Source organism: Stigmatopora nigra, chromosome 21 (genome assembly GCF_051989575.1).
Source record: "Stigmatopora nigra isolate UIUO_SnigA chromosome 21, RoL_Snig_1.1, whole genome shotgun sequence".
NCBI lineage: Eukaryota > Metazoa > Chordata > Actinopteri > Syngnathiformes > Syngnathidae > Stigmatopora > Stigmatopora nigra.
In genome coordinates, this window is record NC_135528.1 from 2,704,248 (window position 1) to 2,724,300 (window position 20,053).

Below are 20,053 nucleotides of genomic sequence, written 5' to 3' on the forward strand. Positions count from 1 at the left end.
TTACTGTCCATACCTTGGCTTTACACCCTATAAAATTCCGGCACATAACAACTCCCCTGTCCCACTTTTATTTCTTTCCTGTCATTTCTTCATCTCCTGTTCGTGCAAAGTGTTGTTTTACTGAGCAATTCTGTTTATCAATGTGGCTATGGCGATAGTGTAGCTATAAAGTTCTTCTGACATAAATTATCCAAATAGGACTCATAATACAAAATGTGCACATTGGCGAGAATAGCGATTCCCAGAAATGGCTTGAGATTCAATAGTAATGGAATTATGAAAGAGGAGAGGAAAAACACCATAAATAGGAAGACATGCATCATTTCTGCTAATGGAGAATCAATGCATGGAAAAAGGCATGAGTTTGCTCCTGCTACACATTCATTACAGTTCCCCATAGACCTGAAAAATGACTGAGCGAAACAAACAAAAGTGAAGTTTTCTTAATGGCACAACAGCAGCGTCAGTTTGCTCACTACCAAATTGTTTCTCATTTACAGCAGTTTTTATCCTTTTCCTCAAAGCACCATCATCATCATGCGTAATGTGAACCCTATCCAGATAGAAAACCCTATTAACATTAGATTCGATGTACTGTATTGGCTTCTGAACCTGTTTTGTGACTGCCCTCTACAGGTTGAAACTTCAAATTTGTATTCAGGCAGTGTGGGTCAGCCAATTTTAGAGCATATGTACAGACCTAAACTTGCTCTAAATGGACATATCTCATATGTAAAAGTGATGGTCCACAATCATATATGTAAACAGCATATTTCACCAGCTGGCACCAATGGCAAAAACAAGTCAAGTCCTGTAATTTTTTTACCCAACTTTAAAATCAACTTTTCACCCATCAATTAAGGATAGAAATAAAAAGTTTTGACTTCAGGATCTTCAGTGGCCATTAGAAACCCCCTTTTAACTTGCATCTTATTTAAAAATCAAACTCAATTGTGAAGAAAGTGTTCAAAATCAGACTCGAGTACTGCAACACAGCTTCAATAGAGTTAAAACAGCAAACTTGGTGTGAATCCTAACAAAAAGTCTAAATGTGGCTCAGTCTTAATATTGACTATCACTTTAGCCAAATTTTGCTGGGCAGCCAAATGTAATGCTTCTCTATGTCATATTAAGTAAATCTTCATATTTTTTCTGGTTTCCAAGAGTAGTAATATTCGGTTGTAAGTCTGACGGTAAAACATCTTTTTTTAAAACAGACATAATTCTTTTGCTCATAGACCTTATGACTGTAAATTTGGGTTTTAATCGTCCATTGTATTGTCATATCCAAGATGTTGCTTGTAATTTCTACCAGTAACCTGGCTCAAAAATAGAACAATTACATTTTACTGTCTTTTGTGACATTTTCTGTATAATCTGTGTCTAAATTGGCAGTAAATTACCCTCATTTGTTTGGTTATTTTCCCCATGAAAGGTGAAATCAGGTGCTGTCCAAGGTACCACTGGAATTGTACACTTTAGTTGGGAATGTAACCTCACACTAAACTGAATTGACTGTGCATGTGCACACAGGGATAAAATTGTTTCTACTCCTATGTTAACAATCAAAAAATATATATATGTATGTATGTATGTATGTATGTATGTATGTATGTATGTATGTATGTATGTATGTATGTATGTATGTATGTATGTATGTATGTATGTTTGTATGTATGTATGTATGTATGTATGTATGTATGTATGTATGTATGTATGTATGTATATATATATATGTATATATATATATATATATATATATATATATATATATATATATATATATATATATATATATATATATATATATATATATATATATATATGTATGTATATATATATATATATATATATATATATATATATATATATATATATATATATATATATATATATATATATATATATATATATATATATATATATATATATATATATATATATATATATATATATATATATATATATATATATATATATATATATATATATATATATATATATATATATATATATATATATATATATATATATATATATATATATATATATATATATATAAGCTTGATATTCTTTATTAAAATTAAACAAGAATGCCTTGTTTTGAGCAGTTAATATTCCAATAAATTTTAATCTCCTAGCTCTTATCAAAGGGGTGGCAACAATTTATCCCTATGCACGCTCTAGTTATTTTTTTTATTCAGAAAACAACGTAAAGACGGGGGTAAACATTCTGTATTTACATCCTTCGTTTCCCCACTCTTTTAACGTCATTTTCCAGGTTTTTTTTTTTCGTCTGTCAGTGTTCACTCTTCTCTCAAAATCTCTTTAGTCATCCTAAAGTCCGAAGCGGTATCGTGTCACTGAATTGTAAGCGATGCACACAAGACTGCACCTATTCCTTCGCTTACTTTCACCGTCAGCTGTGGCTCAATAACTCATCATATGGCAGGCCAATACACTGACTTGCACATAATGCAACGAGAAAATTGCTCCGAATGCCCAACCCCTTTTACAGGAACGCAACACGCACACACAAGACAAAGAAGAACAAGGACCTCCTGCCTTTTAATTGATGCTTCAGTTAACTTTTGATGAAAGCTATTGATTGGCCACACAGGCCTAGGAGCGCAGTCATGAGTTAAATCAGCTCCTTGAGAAATACACCATGCATCAATCACTAGGAAAATGGCTGACCAGGTTGTCGTTTATAAAGCACGAAAGTTAAAGGGAATTTATTGTGAGGCTGAAGAAAGAACGCGGTTTCTTGGACAGCAGAGTGGCTTTTAATTTCATTTCTGTTGCTATTTCTTGCTTTTTATTTTTACCCCACTTGTCTTCAGCGCCGGGCAGGATGTGGTCACGCCTCGCACATGCTGCACAGTGTGTGTGATCATTGAGAAGCTATCTGTACATCTGTGGATGTGAACTTGGATTTAATGAATCGTTTTTTTTTCTCTCTACGATGAAGCTTTCAATAAAAAAATCTGTCAAAAAGCACCAAAGACTGTTGTTATCATTCAATTTGCATCACGATTTATATCAGCATTTTGGCAGCATTCATTATGCAACCAACCCTTCTACGTTCTCCAAGAAGACAATCGGAAGATTCTATCTTTTTCCAGTGGTCAATTATCTACTGTGGAAGTCCTGTTTTTTTTTTATCATCGAGCTTCTGCTACACAATGACCTTGTATCTCAACATCCGGCTCATAATTACGGCCTTCGCAAATGGAGCCCCGGCCCCTTGATGGGATTTCCTCCCCAACACAGCTCAAGCGCACTTGATTGGGCGTAAAGTGGTCATAATCAAAGATGGAGGAGCATCCTGGTGGGGAAAGTGAATCGATGGCAATCAATCTTCCTCTTCACTCTTATTTAAGCCCAATCAATCGCTGTCCTTGTCACCACCCAGAGACGCCTGTATTGTCGATATGGACGGATGCAGTTGCGGGTTGCCTGAGAGCTCCCCAAGCAAGATCAGGGTAATGAGTCGTCCTCTTTCAGACAAAGGACATCTTAATAGGGAACAATTGACTCTGGAATAGATTGAACAATCGTGTGTATACTCGTAAACATGTCAGCACTCATCTGCTGATAGAAGTCGGGAACATGCTGGTTACGGAGTGAAAAACAATGAGACGATTTGTCTCATCTTGTTTTCTGAGTAGCTTCATCCTCACTGGGGTCGTGGAGGGTGCTGGAGCCTAGCACAGCTGAGGCAGAGGGCACCCTGAATTGGTGGCTAGCCAATCTCAGGGCACAAGGAGACAAAGAACCATTCATGCTCACCCTCATACCTAGAGGCAATTTAGAGTGTCCAATCAGCCTATCATGCATGACTTTAGAATGTGGTAGGAAACCGGAGTACCCGGAGAAAACCCACGCAGACTTGGGGAGAACATGCAAACTTCACACAGATGGACCAACCTGGATTTGAACATAGGGGCTAACCACTCAGCCGCCGGGCCGCCCGAGACATTTTTTTAATCTAGTTTGAAAGTTTCATATACTTTGCCAAGCTGTGTGAACATTAGCTTTAAAATTTTAAAACTTTGTGATGTATTTAAGCTTAAAGATAATTTCATCACTTACAGTACTTGGGCCCCTTTCATGCCCTGATATGTCCTTTCTTCACTCCTCCTATCATAGTTTTCCTCTCCACTTGGATGTCCCATTGGTAAGGGTAGCTGTAAAAAGATTACAAGTCTACTTATAGCTAGCCAGCATATATATGTTCAGTCATATTATGGTATCACTCTTCCACTCTGCCCCACTTCCTTGGAGCCAAATATCTCTCATTTCAAGATTTTAGATGTAGAAAAGAAAAAACACCACAAGGGTGCAGCATACCAACACAGATTTTATCTGTGTTGTATATACCTGGTTTGAGACATTCCACAATACACACACTGCCTCCATAGCTAGATACAGATCAGAAAAGTATTCACCAGGTAAACGAAAAATCACCACAACATTTTCCATCTGATGCAATGGATTTGATGTATTTCCTGCAACAACTAGTCATAAAATGCCGTTGATGAGATAGCAGTAACTACTAGTGAGGCAGATGCACATGCACTGACCTTTAATCTCCTTCCCCTGAATCTGAGTCGGTAACAGGAAACAATAACAATAGCATTCAGTGTGTGCCTCAATTTAAAATAACAAGGAGGAGAAACTATTGTAAGTGTACGTAACAATGTATAAGATAATTCCACATATTTGCACTGTAGCCCTCGTACTATAAAACTACTAAAGTCGGACTGAGTTTCAAATTGTTCATTGCCACTTCCAGGGTAAGTGATGTGAGCAATAAATAGTTCCATAATAACAAACAGAAGACTCTCCATACACTAGGGGCTGACCTAGCAAACTGGCCCTGCAGATTTGTGGAACTCTGTAGAAAAGACTGGTATGGATTTGTAAGGCCATAAAATCAAAATGTTTGAGCCTCTGGAAAGCCTATTACCCTCCAAGTGAGCCTTGTACTAAATCAGAAAAAACAGGGAGGGAAATGTGAAGGTACATCTGTAGTCTTAAACTCATTTGCCTGTCCATCAAAAGTTAGTTTGAATTATTGTCCCTTCAAAAGCTCGATAACAATATTTACACAAACAACAAATATTAGCGTATTTTCTCGCATATTAGCCACATCTGCGTATAAGCCGCCTCTGCGTATAAGACGCATCTGCGTATAAGCCGCCTCTGCGTATAAGACGCATCTACGTATAAGCCGCATCTGCGTATAAGCCGCATCTGCGTATAAGCCGCACCCTTGAAATTGTCTAAAAATCGTTTCATTTTACAACTTCTCTTGTGTAAGACGCCCCATGATTCATATTTCTGAGATACTGTATAAATCGAAAGGATCGTCTGCTGGATTGCACATTCCTAAAGGGTGTTGTCTGCACGTAGACAAATTCAAAAAGGAAGTCATGTGAGCAGTACAACCACCAAGTGTGTCTGTAGTCTAGCGGTCTAGTTAGTCATCCCTAGGTAAGATGGCGGTGCCCTGATAGGAGCAATGGCAGACACAAATAAGTGAGTTTTTTCATGTTTTATCCAAGATACATTTCTTTTCTTGAATATACAGTGTTCCCTCGCTACTTCGCGCTTCAGGTATCGCTGACTCAGAGCTTTGCGGATTTTTTTCAGGAAATAAAAATTAAAAATTTAAAGATATTAAGTTAAAATTATGAATTACATCATTTTACAAGAGGTGGAAACAAAATATTCAATAAGAATTAGTAATTGCATCAAAAAAAAGGCCAAAGAAATGGTCAATAACATGGTGAGAGTTCAGGAATCGCATTGATGACGTCATGGCTGTTCTAGGCGCATCTTCACCGCCCAAAAAAAAACAATGTTCACAACTCCCAATAACAATGTTTCTTACGAGCAACTAAACTGCAGAAGATCCTCCATCCGGACTACTATGATGTCTTTGCTTGGTGGTGCTTTTGTGCACGTGTTTTACGTTTCTTTAAACATTTTTGAAGGGGCCCGCCTACTTCGCGGAAATGCAGCTATTGCGGGGGTCCCGGTCCCCATTAACCGCGATAACCGAGGGAACACTGTAATTCATAGATGTCAAAAGACATTTTGTAGAGAATTTTATCTGTTCCGAGGTTAGGCCTCAAGTCCAGAAATGTTATTTTAACCTTTAGGGGGTCTTTTTCCCCTGTTGTCCATATCAGGTTTTCTGTTTTGACAGCATAGTCAAAGAATGGCACATATAACACAAATGTCATACACTTGCTTGCAGGAATAACAACGGGTAGTGGACTTGGTTAAGGCCAACAAGCAGGGGAAATACCATGCTATAAATACTTTACAAGTGCTGTGTCTAAGTCTAGGAGCGGTTCCTGGTGGCTTGCGGTCCTGGATTTGACATTCAACTAAAACTGGTGTCAACTGTTAGCAAAGGGAATAAATGATCTGCGACTCATGAGCACCACACACATAATTACATACATAAATAGAGTTATTCTATACACACAGCTTAAATGAATACATCGCAAGCTGTGTTTCCTCCTGCCGCGAGAATGTTTTGTAATCTTGCCAATGTTATGCTACATTGAATCTGTTATGTCTGCGGCAGACTGAATTCAAGCTGAACTGTAAAGAAACTTTGCATAGATGAAACCAGAGTCAAAACAGGGTCCTGAACTTTAGGTACTTCAGGATATGATTTATTAAAGTTGCATGCATATATGGAAATGAGCCAGCATCTCTACATGAATGGTTAAAGTTTAAAACTTAGTCTGTTTATTCAACTTGAGGAATTTTAAGAAAAGGTTAACATATTGGTCACAGCTGTCAGACCTATTTTCCTAACATCACCTGGGTTGAATTGGGGTAACCCAGCCTGTAATAGCATAGAGATCTGTGGCTTTTTACTGTCATATTACCTACCAGCGTTGCAGTTTCAGACCATCATTGCCAAATTATGCCATAAGAATGGTCGTGATCAGATAGTGATCTTTTTCGGGGCTTTTCCTGTGTTTGATGTCGTGAGAGATGTCAGCAAATCTGATAACATTATGTTTTGCTTTTTCTTTTGGTTTTATTTTCATCATGTCTCATTGAGGTTTTAAGCATCCAGCACAATGAATAGGAAAAAAATAAGTATAACTCCAACCAGAAATTAAGTTTTACTGTATCGTAATATTTTTTAGATTCATTATTCAAAAGCTAACTTCTATTTCGATATGTATAATGATAACATCCTATATTTGTTTAGTTTTCAAGATGTCTTATTCAAAACTATTGATGTAACTTTGTACGTTTTTATTTTCACACAAAAATCAAATCAAAAGCCTTTATTGTCATCATACACAGCTGCGTACAACTAAATTGGTGGTGCTACTCCACAAAGTGTTTTCCCAGTAAAAAAAGATACATAAATAAGTAATATAAAAATATAAAAAGTCACATCCTGGCAAGGTATATTATAAAATATTGCACAATCTAAGATATTGCACATTGTTATTGCACAGAAGGGATTGTGTGTCGTGCTAATGCAAGTTCAGAGTTCTGATGGCTGTGGGGGAAAAAACTGTCCCTAAGTCTATTTGTCCGTTTTTCGTGAGACAAGTAGCGTCTACCAGAGGGCAGCAGCTGGAACAGGTTGTGACCCTGGTTATGACATTCATTCATTCATCCGTACCACGCATCCTCGCAATGGTTGCCAGAGCCTATCCCAGCTGAATTCAGGTGAAAGGCGGACTACACCCTAGACTGGTCACCAGTTTACCGTAGGGCACACACAGAGTCAGAAAACCATTGGCACTAACAATTTTATCGCCACAGAGTGGGAATCGATCCCATGCTTGCTCGCATCAAAGTCAGACAAGTCAACCGCTACCATCAGGTGGCTCCCTTAATTATGAATTCTGAATTTATAGTAGGTACCCATGAAGGAAACAGCCCTGTAAAAACTTAAAGTAATTGGTTCACTTTTATATTGGGTTTGGCCAAGTCTGCAAAATATCCTGAAGCCATGGAAAGTTCATGCTACCCACGTACGTGTGTCTCCATGTGCACGTCTTAGAAAAGCCCAAACAGAAATTGGTTGTGTTACCATAGTTTCAGCTGGACAACAGCGATACACAGTGGAGAACATTCAGATGTGCAAACCAGAGCTGGCCAACAACATTCTGTTTTCGTTTATTTTACAGGAAAGCACACAAAAAACTTCAAGAAGAATTGGAATAGAAATACAAAAAGAAAGAAATGAGAGAGGCAGGAAAAGAGTTCTTGTGATACAGTGAACATCTGGACTCTAATGCCAGCTGCTCCAGTTAGAACGTCTGGAAATCACATTAGCTAACAGAAAAACAGGGCTAGACCTCTATTATAGTTTTTATAAATACTGTCACTTCCTTAAAGTGTGACGATAAGACAAATATCCTTCACCAACGGGAGTGTGAGATAAGCAGGTGAAGCTATACTATGTAATGTTTGTGTTACAGTTTAATTTTATTGATTCAGATATACCAGGATGAAATTGACTTTGTCTTTTTCTAACTTTATGTCAAAGTAAAACTAAATTTAAAATATCCAGAGAGTTCTTGTTGAGTAGAAAAAAATATTTTAAACCACAGCATTTAAGTGTGGAGAATGACTAAAGAATAATAGAGATATGATTGAAATACTTTTTTTTAAATTAAGTTTTTAAGCTTGTTACTGTTGGCATAGTGGTTTTCATTTTTGATGTACTCTTTCAGTGAATAGGAATTATTTTTGGGTGTAGTCTGTCAATTGAATTGATTTCTGTGTTGTTTTTAGAAGGATTAATCTGCAAAAAAGTATCATCTTAAAGATATTCATAGTATTTTAAAATGAATCCTCATATATATTTATAGATATGGATAATACCAATTTGCTTATGTGCGATTGTGATATAAAATGGAGTGATAGTTAATTGGTTATGTTTTTTTGTCCCATGGCTTGCTTTTCAAGCTATCTGTAATTTATTTAAAAAAATATAAAAAATGGGCCCATATTTTTAGCAACTACTATTAATAAAATATATAGATACTATAAAACATTTTTTCTCAATTGTCTCAATGTCATGGTGCTCTAACAAACATACATTTTCAGAGGTGGCACTGGTGATGTTTTGATATGTTGTGTGTGGTGATCTGGAACGGTCATCTTCAATGAAGAAATGACAAAACCCACTTCTACCATGGCCAGTTATGGAGGTTACAGTTTGAAAATATCCTCATGTCAAAGCAGGTGAGCTTTAGTGCATGAATAATTTATATGAACTGTCATTTGCCTGGAGAAATTATGTCGATGCAATACCTCATTGTTGTATTTTACTTGCACGTACATTAGTACTTTATTAAAAAAATAAGATTGACATTTGCTTTTTGACAATTATGATTGGATTTTAATCATATTCATTTTACCTTTACATACCAATCCTATGTATTGCAACTCGTAGTGTGAACTTATCTTAATATGGCATATGGCCATGCAATATCTACTATTTAGTATGGCAGTCACTGTAGAATGCAGAGTCTGTCTTTTCTTTACTTTTGGGTTCTGAGTCTTGCCTAACAACATATTTGTATTCATTTGTTATTGCAGGATTGACATTTATGGCCATCTAAACTCTTATTTTGAAATATTTTACATCCGTTATCATTCTTTCAATAAACCCTAAAGTGTCTCAAGCACAATAGGCCTCCTTTGAAAGCAAATATCCAACCCTTGCAATCTTCATTCTGATCTCAGGTGGCGAAACTGTGGCCAGCAGCAGTGATTTTCCTGTGCATACAATACAACAACAACCAGCTGCCAGCATCATTGTTCTTGCCCTCAGGCCAGTGGTCTGATAATGCATACAAAGTGGGGTCAATCAGGAAATCTTATCGCGATAATGGTAGCTGGTCCAGTACATATCCACTTCATGCACCTTCTTTTTCTTATCAGATTGGAAGCAGAGTTGATCCTTTTCACCTCGCTGCCATAGGCAAGGTCTCTGTGCGCCACAGCTTGCGGAAAGAGAAACTTCACCTCACTTTGCAGCTGCACTTGAAACAAAGAGCTTAGACAGCAACTTGAGGTATATATACAGTAAGTTGAGCCGGAATGGCATTGCATTTTAATGAGGCTGGTTTAAAAAGAAAATGAAACGGCAGGCAAATTCATTTCCTCTGCAGATTTGTAGAAAAGATCAAGCATATAATAAAAGTGCTGGATTTTGTAAAGAAAGTTATAATAAGAATCTTGACGATAATATATCCATCAGGGCTATATAATACATGTTTGGAATAAAGGGTCAACAATGTATCAATAATTATATTAAACTTATTTATCAAATCACATGTAACAAAGAAATACTTTTTCTGCAATTAAAATACTTTCTGAGTGTCGTCGTAGCTGTGACACGATTGCTTTTGTCAAACTATATCAAGAATTCAGAATTAAATGGCAATTTGCACAGAAATTCAGTTGGTTTGAAGGGGCATTCTTGTCTCATTACATTAGACATGGTTCCCAGTCTATTGCAAATATTATAATAGACTGTTTGCTTACTTTTTTTGTTTCATTATATCATTTGTACGTAAAATGAAAGATAATACAGTGTGCCTGATAAACCATAGCACTCAAGTTTCATAAAATTAATAGTAAATGTTAGGTAAGAATACATGTAATGTCGCCATGGTTTAATATGAGATAAAGAATACATAGAAATATTTGATTGACCAAAAATCTACAATCACAGGTTTTCATTCATATTTATATGCAACCACCTGTCGGGGTAACTAGACAGTACCAAAAACCCGACTGGTTTTACACCCTATCTGAAACTAAAATCACATAACGTATTTTCCGCACTATAAGACGAAACCAAAATGCTTCAATTCCGGCAGTGTACCTTATAACCCCGATGCATCTTACAGATAGATCAATATTGGTTAATTATTGTTTGAAATTCATCCCAATCTAGTTGATGTGTGTCAACTCATAACCACTACTACTATTACTATAACTACAGCTCCATCTAGTAGATGTATAACAGAATGCCCTACTATTACTACTACTGCCATTCCTTTGACTACTAATGTTTTTTTTATAATCCGATGTGCATGATATATAAAACAATTTTTAAGATTCATTGAAGGTGCAACTTATAGTGCGGAAAATGTGCTACTAAATTTAATAACTCAGTGACTCAATTACAAAGAAAAAAAGAGAAGCCAATTTGCTTTGACTTCTAAACTTAGAGGACATAGTTCTCTTGGAATTCTCAAGTCTAATGGTTGTCACAGCTAGTCCTAGCATGAAAATTGTTTATTTTCCTCTATATTATCATGTTATCAGGAGAGTTGATGGGAAATATCTTCATAAGGACTTTCTCTGCAAGAGAGCTGGCAGTGACTCAGTTTGGATAAACACAAGATCTGCCAAAAAGATACAATTTACTGTAATTTGCAAGAATGGATAAATCCATGTCAACTAATGTGTTTGTGGATGTGGTAAAAAAAAAAACATGCTACATCTGGAAGCAGTAAGTTTATACAGCAAAGGCATCAGAATTTAGTGTTTAATTCACTTGGTTTACAGGAATCAGAACATGGTTTTCACTCAATTATTTCTCTCAAGGTAATTCTGTATATGTGGTTCCTGTCATAGCTCTACAAAAGGAGTTTCTAGTTTGATACAAATTATTCTTTTTCAAAGATCCTTGGCCTGGTTAATAGAATACATGTGTATAAGTCATTGAATTTATAAGCTTGATGAAGGAAAATGTTTGTTTCATGATTGTGGACCATAGAAATGAATCTGTTAACATCTTGTATGTTTCTCACACCACAATTTTAGAGAATTATTTTTTTAAAAGCAATTCAAATGCATATTCTTAACTTAGTGACTGTCCACAAGCAGGATTCCAACTCAGGGTCTGCAGATATGCATCCTCCTCCCGAAATGTGATGTCACAAAATTGAATGGGGCAGTATAGCCTTTGGCATATTTCTTGGTTGCCCACCGCCATTCACCAGCTGTCACAATTTCTGATGAAAAATCCTTGCAAAATGCAGTGCTAGACCATAGAAACACTGCATCGCCAAATTAAAATACACATTTATCGAATAAAATATACGCCAAGTAAAATATTCATCGAGTAAAATATACGCCAAAAAGTTTTTCCTTTAGTGAAAAGTTTACCTAAATTGAAACAGGTTTCCTACTATTTTTGACATGCCTATTATGCAATTGTCATCTCCTATTTTTCTTTCTTTTCTTTTAGAGATGTAAATAATATTAATTACAATGTTAGAGTTAGAACCAGTAAGGTTTATGTCATACATTTCTTGTCCTTATCAGTGTTGGGTCATGGTGGTATTTCCTGTTTCCAAACAGTTGCAGAAAGTGGCACAGGATGAGAGATACTTCCTTTGTTGGCACACCCAACATGTACTCAGCGGTGGCATCAACACGCTTATGATGTGAGAAAGGAGGTGTTTGACAGCTTACCATGGTAAACATTACCTCATTTCATTTCATAAAGGTCAAACATTTTCTCCTATGAATTCATACTTTACTGATAGCAGTTGTTTGATGCTTTGTTTAAGATGTTATTACGAACAATGGCCATGTTTTTTTCTCTATGTCAATCTTAACATTGGTTTGTTGATGCATTCAAAGGTTATGAAAGATGGTTGGTCTTGTTAATGAAAGAAAAACTCAAAGAAATAGCTTATCTTTCTTAGCCTAACTGAGGTCAGGTCACAGGGGAAGCAGCCTCAGCAGGGAAGTCCAGTCTTTCCTCTCCCTAGCCTCTTCACCCAGTTCTCTCAGGGTGTTCCCATGCAGTTTCTTTAGGGTAGTTTGCATTTTCCCGAAGACCTCCTCCAGTTAGGACTCTTTAGGGAGGCATGCAAAAAGTTCCCTAGATAGATCCCTGAGCCTCCTCATCTGGCTGCCCTTAACCCAGTGAGGAAGAAATTCCCCAACAACCTCCTCCTGGAGGACAAAGATGGAATCGGATGTGTTATGTCCCGTGGCTTTTTTTTGCAAAATTTGTCTCAGGGTGCTTTCTGTCAATGCAAGGTCTAATCAAGAACATCAAAATATGCCAGAGAAAATATCATACCCAGTTTTAGAAATCAGTCCAGATGTGGGAGAAAACCAGAGTACCTGGAGAGAACCCATGCAATCCCAGGGAGAACATGCAAACTTCAGGACCGATCTGGGATTGATCCCTCAACCCCAGAACTGTAAGGCCGATACATTAACCACTCAGTCACTGGGCTGCCTCTTCTTGATCTAGAAAGAAAATAAAAGAGGTAAAAAGTAAAATATGTATATAGTATATAGAATATATTTCTAGATTTGATAGATTTTAGTATATAGGACTATAGTTTGGAAATTACATTTAAAAGAAAACTGTATGATGGCCTTGGGTTTAAAGACTTCGATATGAGTCGAAAAAAATAATAGAGTTAAATTATTAGATGAGACAATTTGAGATGGGAGTCGCAGGATTTAAAATGGGTACCAATAATTATTTTCATGTAGTCATTCTTGAAGCATAGTATCACATTTCTGTGATTAATAATGGTATAAAAACTGTTTACCACTTGGTAGCTATTTATTTTCCAGCAATTATAGACTGCAATGTTGCAGCTGTAATTATATTCATGCAGATGTAACCTAGATGCATTCAAACGTTTACCAACTTGTAATTCAACACTCTGGGACAGCAGTGCACACTGTCTTTAGCCTCATCGCTTACTCTTATTGGAGCATTTTATTGAGGTGAAGTAATAATTAAATTTTCTGTATGCTGAAATATTCTACACTCTGTAATTTGGGTTTTGTGAATGTTATCGTCGTCTGCCCTCACCACAGAAGTAACGAACCCGAGGTGGGCAATGACTGAACATACTTGAATCCTGTTTTAATCATAGAATAGATGCTTCTCAGAGCCAATTCATATTTCTGAATGAAGGGTGGTTAAAAAAATGGAATTCAACTCAAGGTTAGTATCTTTTGTTTCTTCCTCTCTTCTTTGTTATCTTTTGTTTATTGGAAACACACTGAGGCGGCCCGGCGGATGAGTGGTTAGTTAGCGCGTCGGCATCACAGTGGAGGTCCTGGGTTCAAATCCAGGTCAGTCAGCCTGTGTAGAGTTTGCATGTTCTCCTCGGTTCTGTGTGGGTTTTCTCTGGGTACTCCAGTTTCCTCCCACATTCCTAATACATGCATGGTAGGCTGATTGGACACTCTAAATTGCCCCTCGGTATGAATGTGATCGTGAATGGTTGTTTGTCTCCTTGTGCCCTGCGATTGGATGGCCACCAATGCAGGGTGTCCCCTGCCTCTGACCTGAAGTCAGCTGGGATTGGCTCCAGACCCCCCGCGACCCCAGTGAGAGTAAAACGGTTTAGAAAATTCAAAAAAGAAACATACTGGACATACACATATGAGAGTGGTAAAAATTAGAAATATTTTTTATTAAACTTAAACTCTCTCTCACTCTTTCTGAACTGCTTTATCCTCAATAGGGTCGCGAGGGTGCTGGAATCTATCCCAGCTGACTTCAGGCCAGAAAAGAGGACCCCTGAATTGGTGGCCAGCCAATCGCAGGGCACAAAGAGACAAACAACCACTCACGCACACACTCATACCTAGGGGCAATTTAGAGTGTCCAATCAGCCTACCATGCATGTCTTAGGAATGTGGGAGGAAACCGGAGTACCTGGAGAAAACTCACGTAGGCCCGAGGAGAACATGCAAACTCCATACCGGTGGACCGACTTGGATTTGAACCAGGTCTTCCACTGTGATGCTGACAAGAACCAGGTCTTCCACTGTGATGCTGACAAGCTAACAACTCAGCCGCCTAAACGTAACTATTAAACTTAAATATACTTTTTTTTTTTTACTTTGATTGTATTGACAGAGTGGCACGGAAAAATATGGGTGAGCACGGCCGGCTCACAGTTCTGAGATCAAGGGTTTAACCCTTGTGGGTTACTCTTTTATCTTTTTCTCTGTCTTGGTTTGAACCACTTTGCCCCATTTAGCGTACCATACCATGGTTTACTTGTGAGTGAACTGAGACTATCTGACAAGGTCTTGGACCAGCTGTTTGTTCCGCACCACTTTTGTGGAAAAACAGAATGAGATTGAATTAATTCAATCAATCTTGGGCAGGAAATTTGAACTGCATGAACTTCAGTAAGAAACAGGATGCTTTCCCGTTACATTAAGATTGTACTGAGAATAGTAGTGCAGATGTGGGCATGATTTTCATAACTGGTATTGCCAAAGTTTTGGACATTAATCATGTATTGTAGTCACATAACAATAGCTCTAAAACTGTTATGATCTTGTAGGTTGTAACCTTTAGAGCTTTAATTATGAACTTTCCCTTCATTTGTCTGAAAATGATTGTGGGAGAAGGAGATGTCAAACAGAGGGAGGTTGTTGCTGTTAGAATAAGCCATTGTGCTTCAAGAAAACGGCGCTAATTCAGACAGAGGGTGAGATTGTGTAAGACTCACTATCTGCCCTTCTAAGAATGTTCTGTGTGTAGTAAAGCGATTTTACACCCACAGAAAATCCAGACTGCTATAGCGGTTTGTTCCACACTTTGGATAAGGATAAAAGTAGATTTAAATTAACTTTTTCATCTGTGTTTTGAGCATTTTCAGCATTTAGTCCAAAGGGTTTCTGGGCTCCAACCTGCTTAAATTGCGCATTGTTTCCAAACACATAATAAAATTTATTGTTCTTTTTATTCAGGAATGGTGAAATCTTTTACTCATCAAAGTATTAAGTATTATAAATGAGGTGAGAGAAGACTTTATATTCATTTGAATGAGAGCACTCACAAAGTGATGAACGTAAACCTTTGTCATTTGAATAAAATGACATTTAATCTTCTTTTCGTGCATTACAACTAAAGCCTGCATTTAATTAATTCCCTACTTTCAATGTCTGCTGATAATATTTTTCTCAGGAAAAAATAAGTTGCTAAAAAAGTAGAATTGTCATAATATCTGTATAATTGTTATATCTTTGTTTTTCAAGATGGATAAGCAAGCATTTGTAATCCAGCTGTTGCACACCAAATTAATGATGATAATATTAAGTCTGGGTGGTTGCGGGAATGGAGAGGGGTGCTGGAGCTTATCCCAGCTGACTCAGGGGAGACCCTGAATCGGTGGTCAGCCAATCACAGAGTAGAAGGAGACAGACAACCATGCACACTCACACCCATACCTAGGGCCAATTTAGAGTGTCCAATCATCCTACCATGCATGTCATTTGAATGTGGAAGGAAACCCGATTACCCGAAGGAAACCCATGCAGGCCTGGGGAAAACATGCAAACTCCACACAGATGGACATGACCTGGATTTCAACCCAGGACCCCACAGCTGTGAGGCCGACTTGCTCACCACTCATAATAATTATTATTTTTTTAGTCCTCTTCTTTTTTAATTGCATGAAACACTTGTTTGCTAACAAAACTATTTCAAAGCATGTGTCCAGATTTCAGGAGGTTTCTTTGTTTGTCTTTCCACTCAAATTGTGTATCTTACTGGGATTACCAAACTCCTGGGATTGGAAATACTACTACCACTCAGTCAGGATATTTGCCTCTCGTTTGTTTATCTGTGTTTGTGCAACGAAGCAGGAAAAAATGTTGAGATGCACAACAACGTCAAGGGAAAATGAAAGACGTTTGGGAAAGTGGCACATAGAGTAACATTTTAACAACTGGGAAGTGTTGTGTGTTTCCTGTTGTAAAGAAGTTGATAAAGCTAATAAGGAAGTTTGTTTGAGTTCGGAGATCAACGGGAAAAACGTTGTAACCCCATGATATCCGCATTGTGCTAAGGTCAGAAGGGAATGTTGTTTTTGGGCTCACAATGCAACCGGAACTCCACCTTGTGGCTTGGACCCCATCTTGCAATGCTAAACTCTTGCCTGGCAGACACGCGGGAGTGAACACGTCAGGAACACACCCTTCAGCCCACACACAGGTTCCCCAGCAAATGAGAAAAACTGACAAAAATATTGTCTTAGCCCCAGTACTATGAAGACCCGAATAATCATATGCCTACGATTATTTTTTCAACTTAAATTTCCGCATGCCTACGATTCTTATCCGGGTGCCTACGATTATTAATTTTTGCCTCAATTAAGTCCGTGCAGCAGCAACATTGTTCTATGTCATTAACTTTCTACGTGTAAAGCACACGTGCTGTTTTTACTAACGTACTAGTAAGAACGTGCAATTGCCACTGGTAGAGTTGCAATATACATAATTACAATGTATTGCTAGGCCTAATATATACGAGAGTTACATTATACACAATTCATTGCAGCAATTATTTTCAACTGTAATACAACTTTGCAACACGATTATCCGTCACTAATTATCTCGTGCCTACTAATATTCATTATTTTTGGAATTTTCCACTGCCTACTATTATTAATTCATTTGGAATTTTCCACTCCCTACTATTATTCCAGTGCCTACTATTATTCGGGTCTTCATAGTATTTTGTTCTGTTTAAAGAAAAGGAGAAGAGGAGTTTAATCATACAAAATGAGTAAACATTGGATCAAAGAAGGAAGAGTTAAAAGTTCAAGGGTCACAAGGTCATGACTGAAGCCTGACATCAGAGCTCAAGTATGCAGTGGAAAAGAAACCACCTATGCATTAAGGACGAAAAAATATGGGGGTCACAGCGGAAGGGACTTAACCCCCATCTGTTGTTAATAAGTCTCTGAGATAAGAAATGTGTTTCCCACTTTTGTCATTAATTGATAAAGTCTGGAAACTTGTGGTTCCACATGGAAACAATGTAACTTATAACATTTGTGCCATTATTGGGACAGTAAATTTGGGAATTAGTAGATCTCAATGTGGTTTGTGTTTTCACAGTGGTGTGTATCAGCCAGATGACGATAGCTGCTGCACCTACATAAATAGTTGCGTCATACGAGTGTAGCCCACCAGTGAGTCAACAGAGAGTATAAACAAGACAAAGAAAACAAAAGTAGGACTCACAACTTTTCAACTTAGAAACTAAACTAATTCAGGAATAACTACAATGGGTGCCAACTCATTCTCTCTATAAGGACTGTCAAAGTCACCAGTGTCAAAGCTGTGGCCCGGGGGCCAAATCAGGCCCACCGCATCATTTTGTGCGGCCCGAGAAAGTAAATCATGAGTGCCGACTTTCTCTTTTAGGATCAAATTCAAATAAAGAGTATAGATGTATATTAAATTTCCTGATGTTCCCCCTTTAAAATGAATAATTATAATTTTTTTAATCATTTTTTTGTGTTTTTAGTTCAATAATCATTTTGTAAAATCTAAAAATATATATAAAAAAAGCTAAAATAAACATTGTTTCAGATCTATAAAAAACCTGAATATTCAGGGCTTTTAATCCAGTTATTTTAATCCATTTATTTAAAAAAAATCTAAATATTACTTATAAATTGTTCCGGCCCACATATAATAGAGTTGACGTTAATGTGGCCCGCCAACCAACCCGAGTTTGATACCCTTGCTCTAAGTAGTAGATGATTATAAACACACTATAGATTAGATGGAATGTAAACTTTGAAATATGGAGAGGTGCTAGCTACATCATACCCACGTGCATAAAGTTGACCATGCGTAACTCACGTGTCTGTTCTAAAATTAGCTCACCAGTGATGTGATTACGTAGGAATGTTGTGAAAGTGATCATTTGAAAATGTAGCACAACATATATTAATTGAAGAGGCCACATTTCTAATTAATCTACTTTGTACCTTCATAAACAATGTTAAAATCCATTGACTAAAGATTTTGAAGATTATTTTTTTTAATAACATAAATCTTGTCCATTTGAGACCCTTTTTCTTATTCATGTTATTATTTTATTGTTTGTTCTTTTCATTTCCCTTGTTAATAATTGTTCTTTTGGGGTTTTCCAACATATGGTAACTTCAAAAGGCAAAAAAAAAATGTGGTGATCAGGATTAACTCCAGATTTAATCCTTTGCCGCTCACTAAAAAGAGGCCTCGCAAGCTACACTGACTTCACGCACGATGTGCTCTTGTCATATAAGGGAGTGGTTCAAATTCCAACGTTTTAAAGAGGTATTTATGGTAAAATCCCATACTGCACAACCTCACTGCAGTTCACTTTTAAATATCCCACTCAATGTCAGTAAATTATAACTTATTCCTGGTGTAAGTGGATTAATTGATTGGCCAGCAGATGGAAACTCACCCTCTGTCTCATCATATTGAAAAATAATTGGAGACAGATTGACTCCATTTGAAGTTTGCAGGTTTGCATCTTCATGCAATAGACATATTAAGTAATTACTCGGAGTACTGCCACTTAGAGTAGTTTTACACTGCTTGCTTAAAGTGACACATTTCGGATACGCTATGCAGAGCAAGCAATTGAGCCCGACCAAGATGTTGTAATTGCTTATGCGGGCCACAATTTGACAGAAAAGCAGTCTTTTTTCCCCCCAATTAGATTATATGTTAGCCTAGCTCTTCTCCTCTTTTCAGTTTAGCTGCTTGGCACTTAAGAGTCAAGGCAATATTTATTAGATTGCCCGGAAATAGGTCACAAAAATGTGTTTGTTCTACTCTTGTTGTTCTAAACTAACTAAAATTGCTACTCCTATATTCAAGGAGTCAATTCGCATCGACCCTCAGAACCTGATTTTTATTTTCATTGCTATTATTTTTTTTTGTCACAAGACGGATTAATTGGATTTCCATATTGGCCCAAATATAAGACGACCCCCTCTTTTGCAAGACTAGTTTGAAAAAATACTTTTTGGAGTAAATATTGAGTTTTTTAAATCTGTTTATTTGCAGTGAAAAATAAAGTGAAACAGGAAACATGTTAGATATAATATTTAGATATTTAAAAAAAAAAACATTAAAGCTTTTTTGAGCTTTTTTAATGTAAGGGAAAACATATTTAATAGTTTATTTTTCAATTTAAAGGGACAGAAAATATTTTCTTATGTTCAGTAATGAAGTGGAA

General features: G+C 37.0%; 1 long non-coding RNA gene across 1 annotated transcript; it reads left to right on the forward strand.

Moving 5' to 3' along the window:
- The first annotated feature begins 7,797 nt into the window (after positions 1–7,797).
- LOC144215237 (uncharacterized) lies at positions 7,798–9,845 on the forward strand. Its single transcript, XR_013330370.1, has 3 exons — positions 7,798–8,444; positions 9,109–9,246; positions 9,751–9,845. It is a non-coding gene; the product is annotated as an uncharacterized LOC144215237 (long non-coding RNA).
- The last annotated feature ends 10,208 nt before the right edge of the window (positions 9,846–20,053 follow it).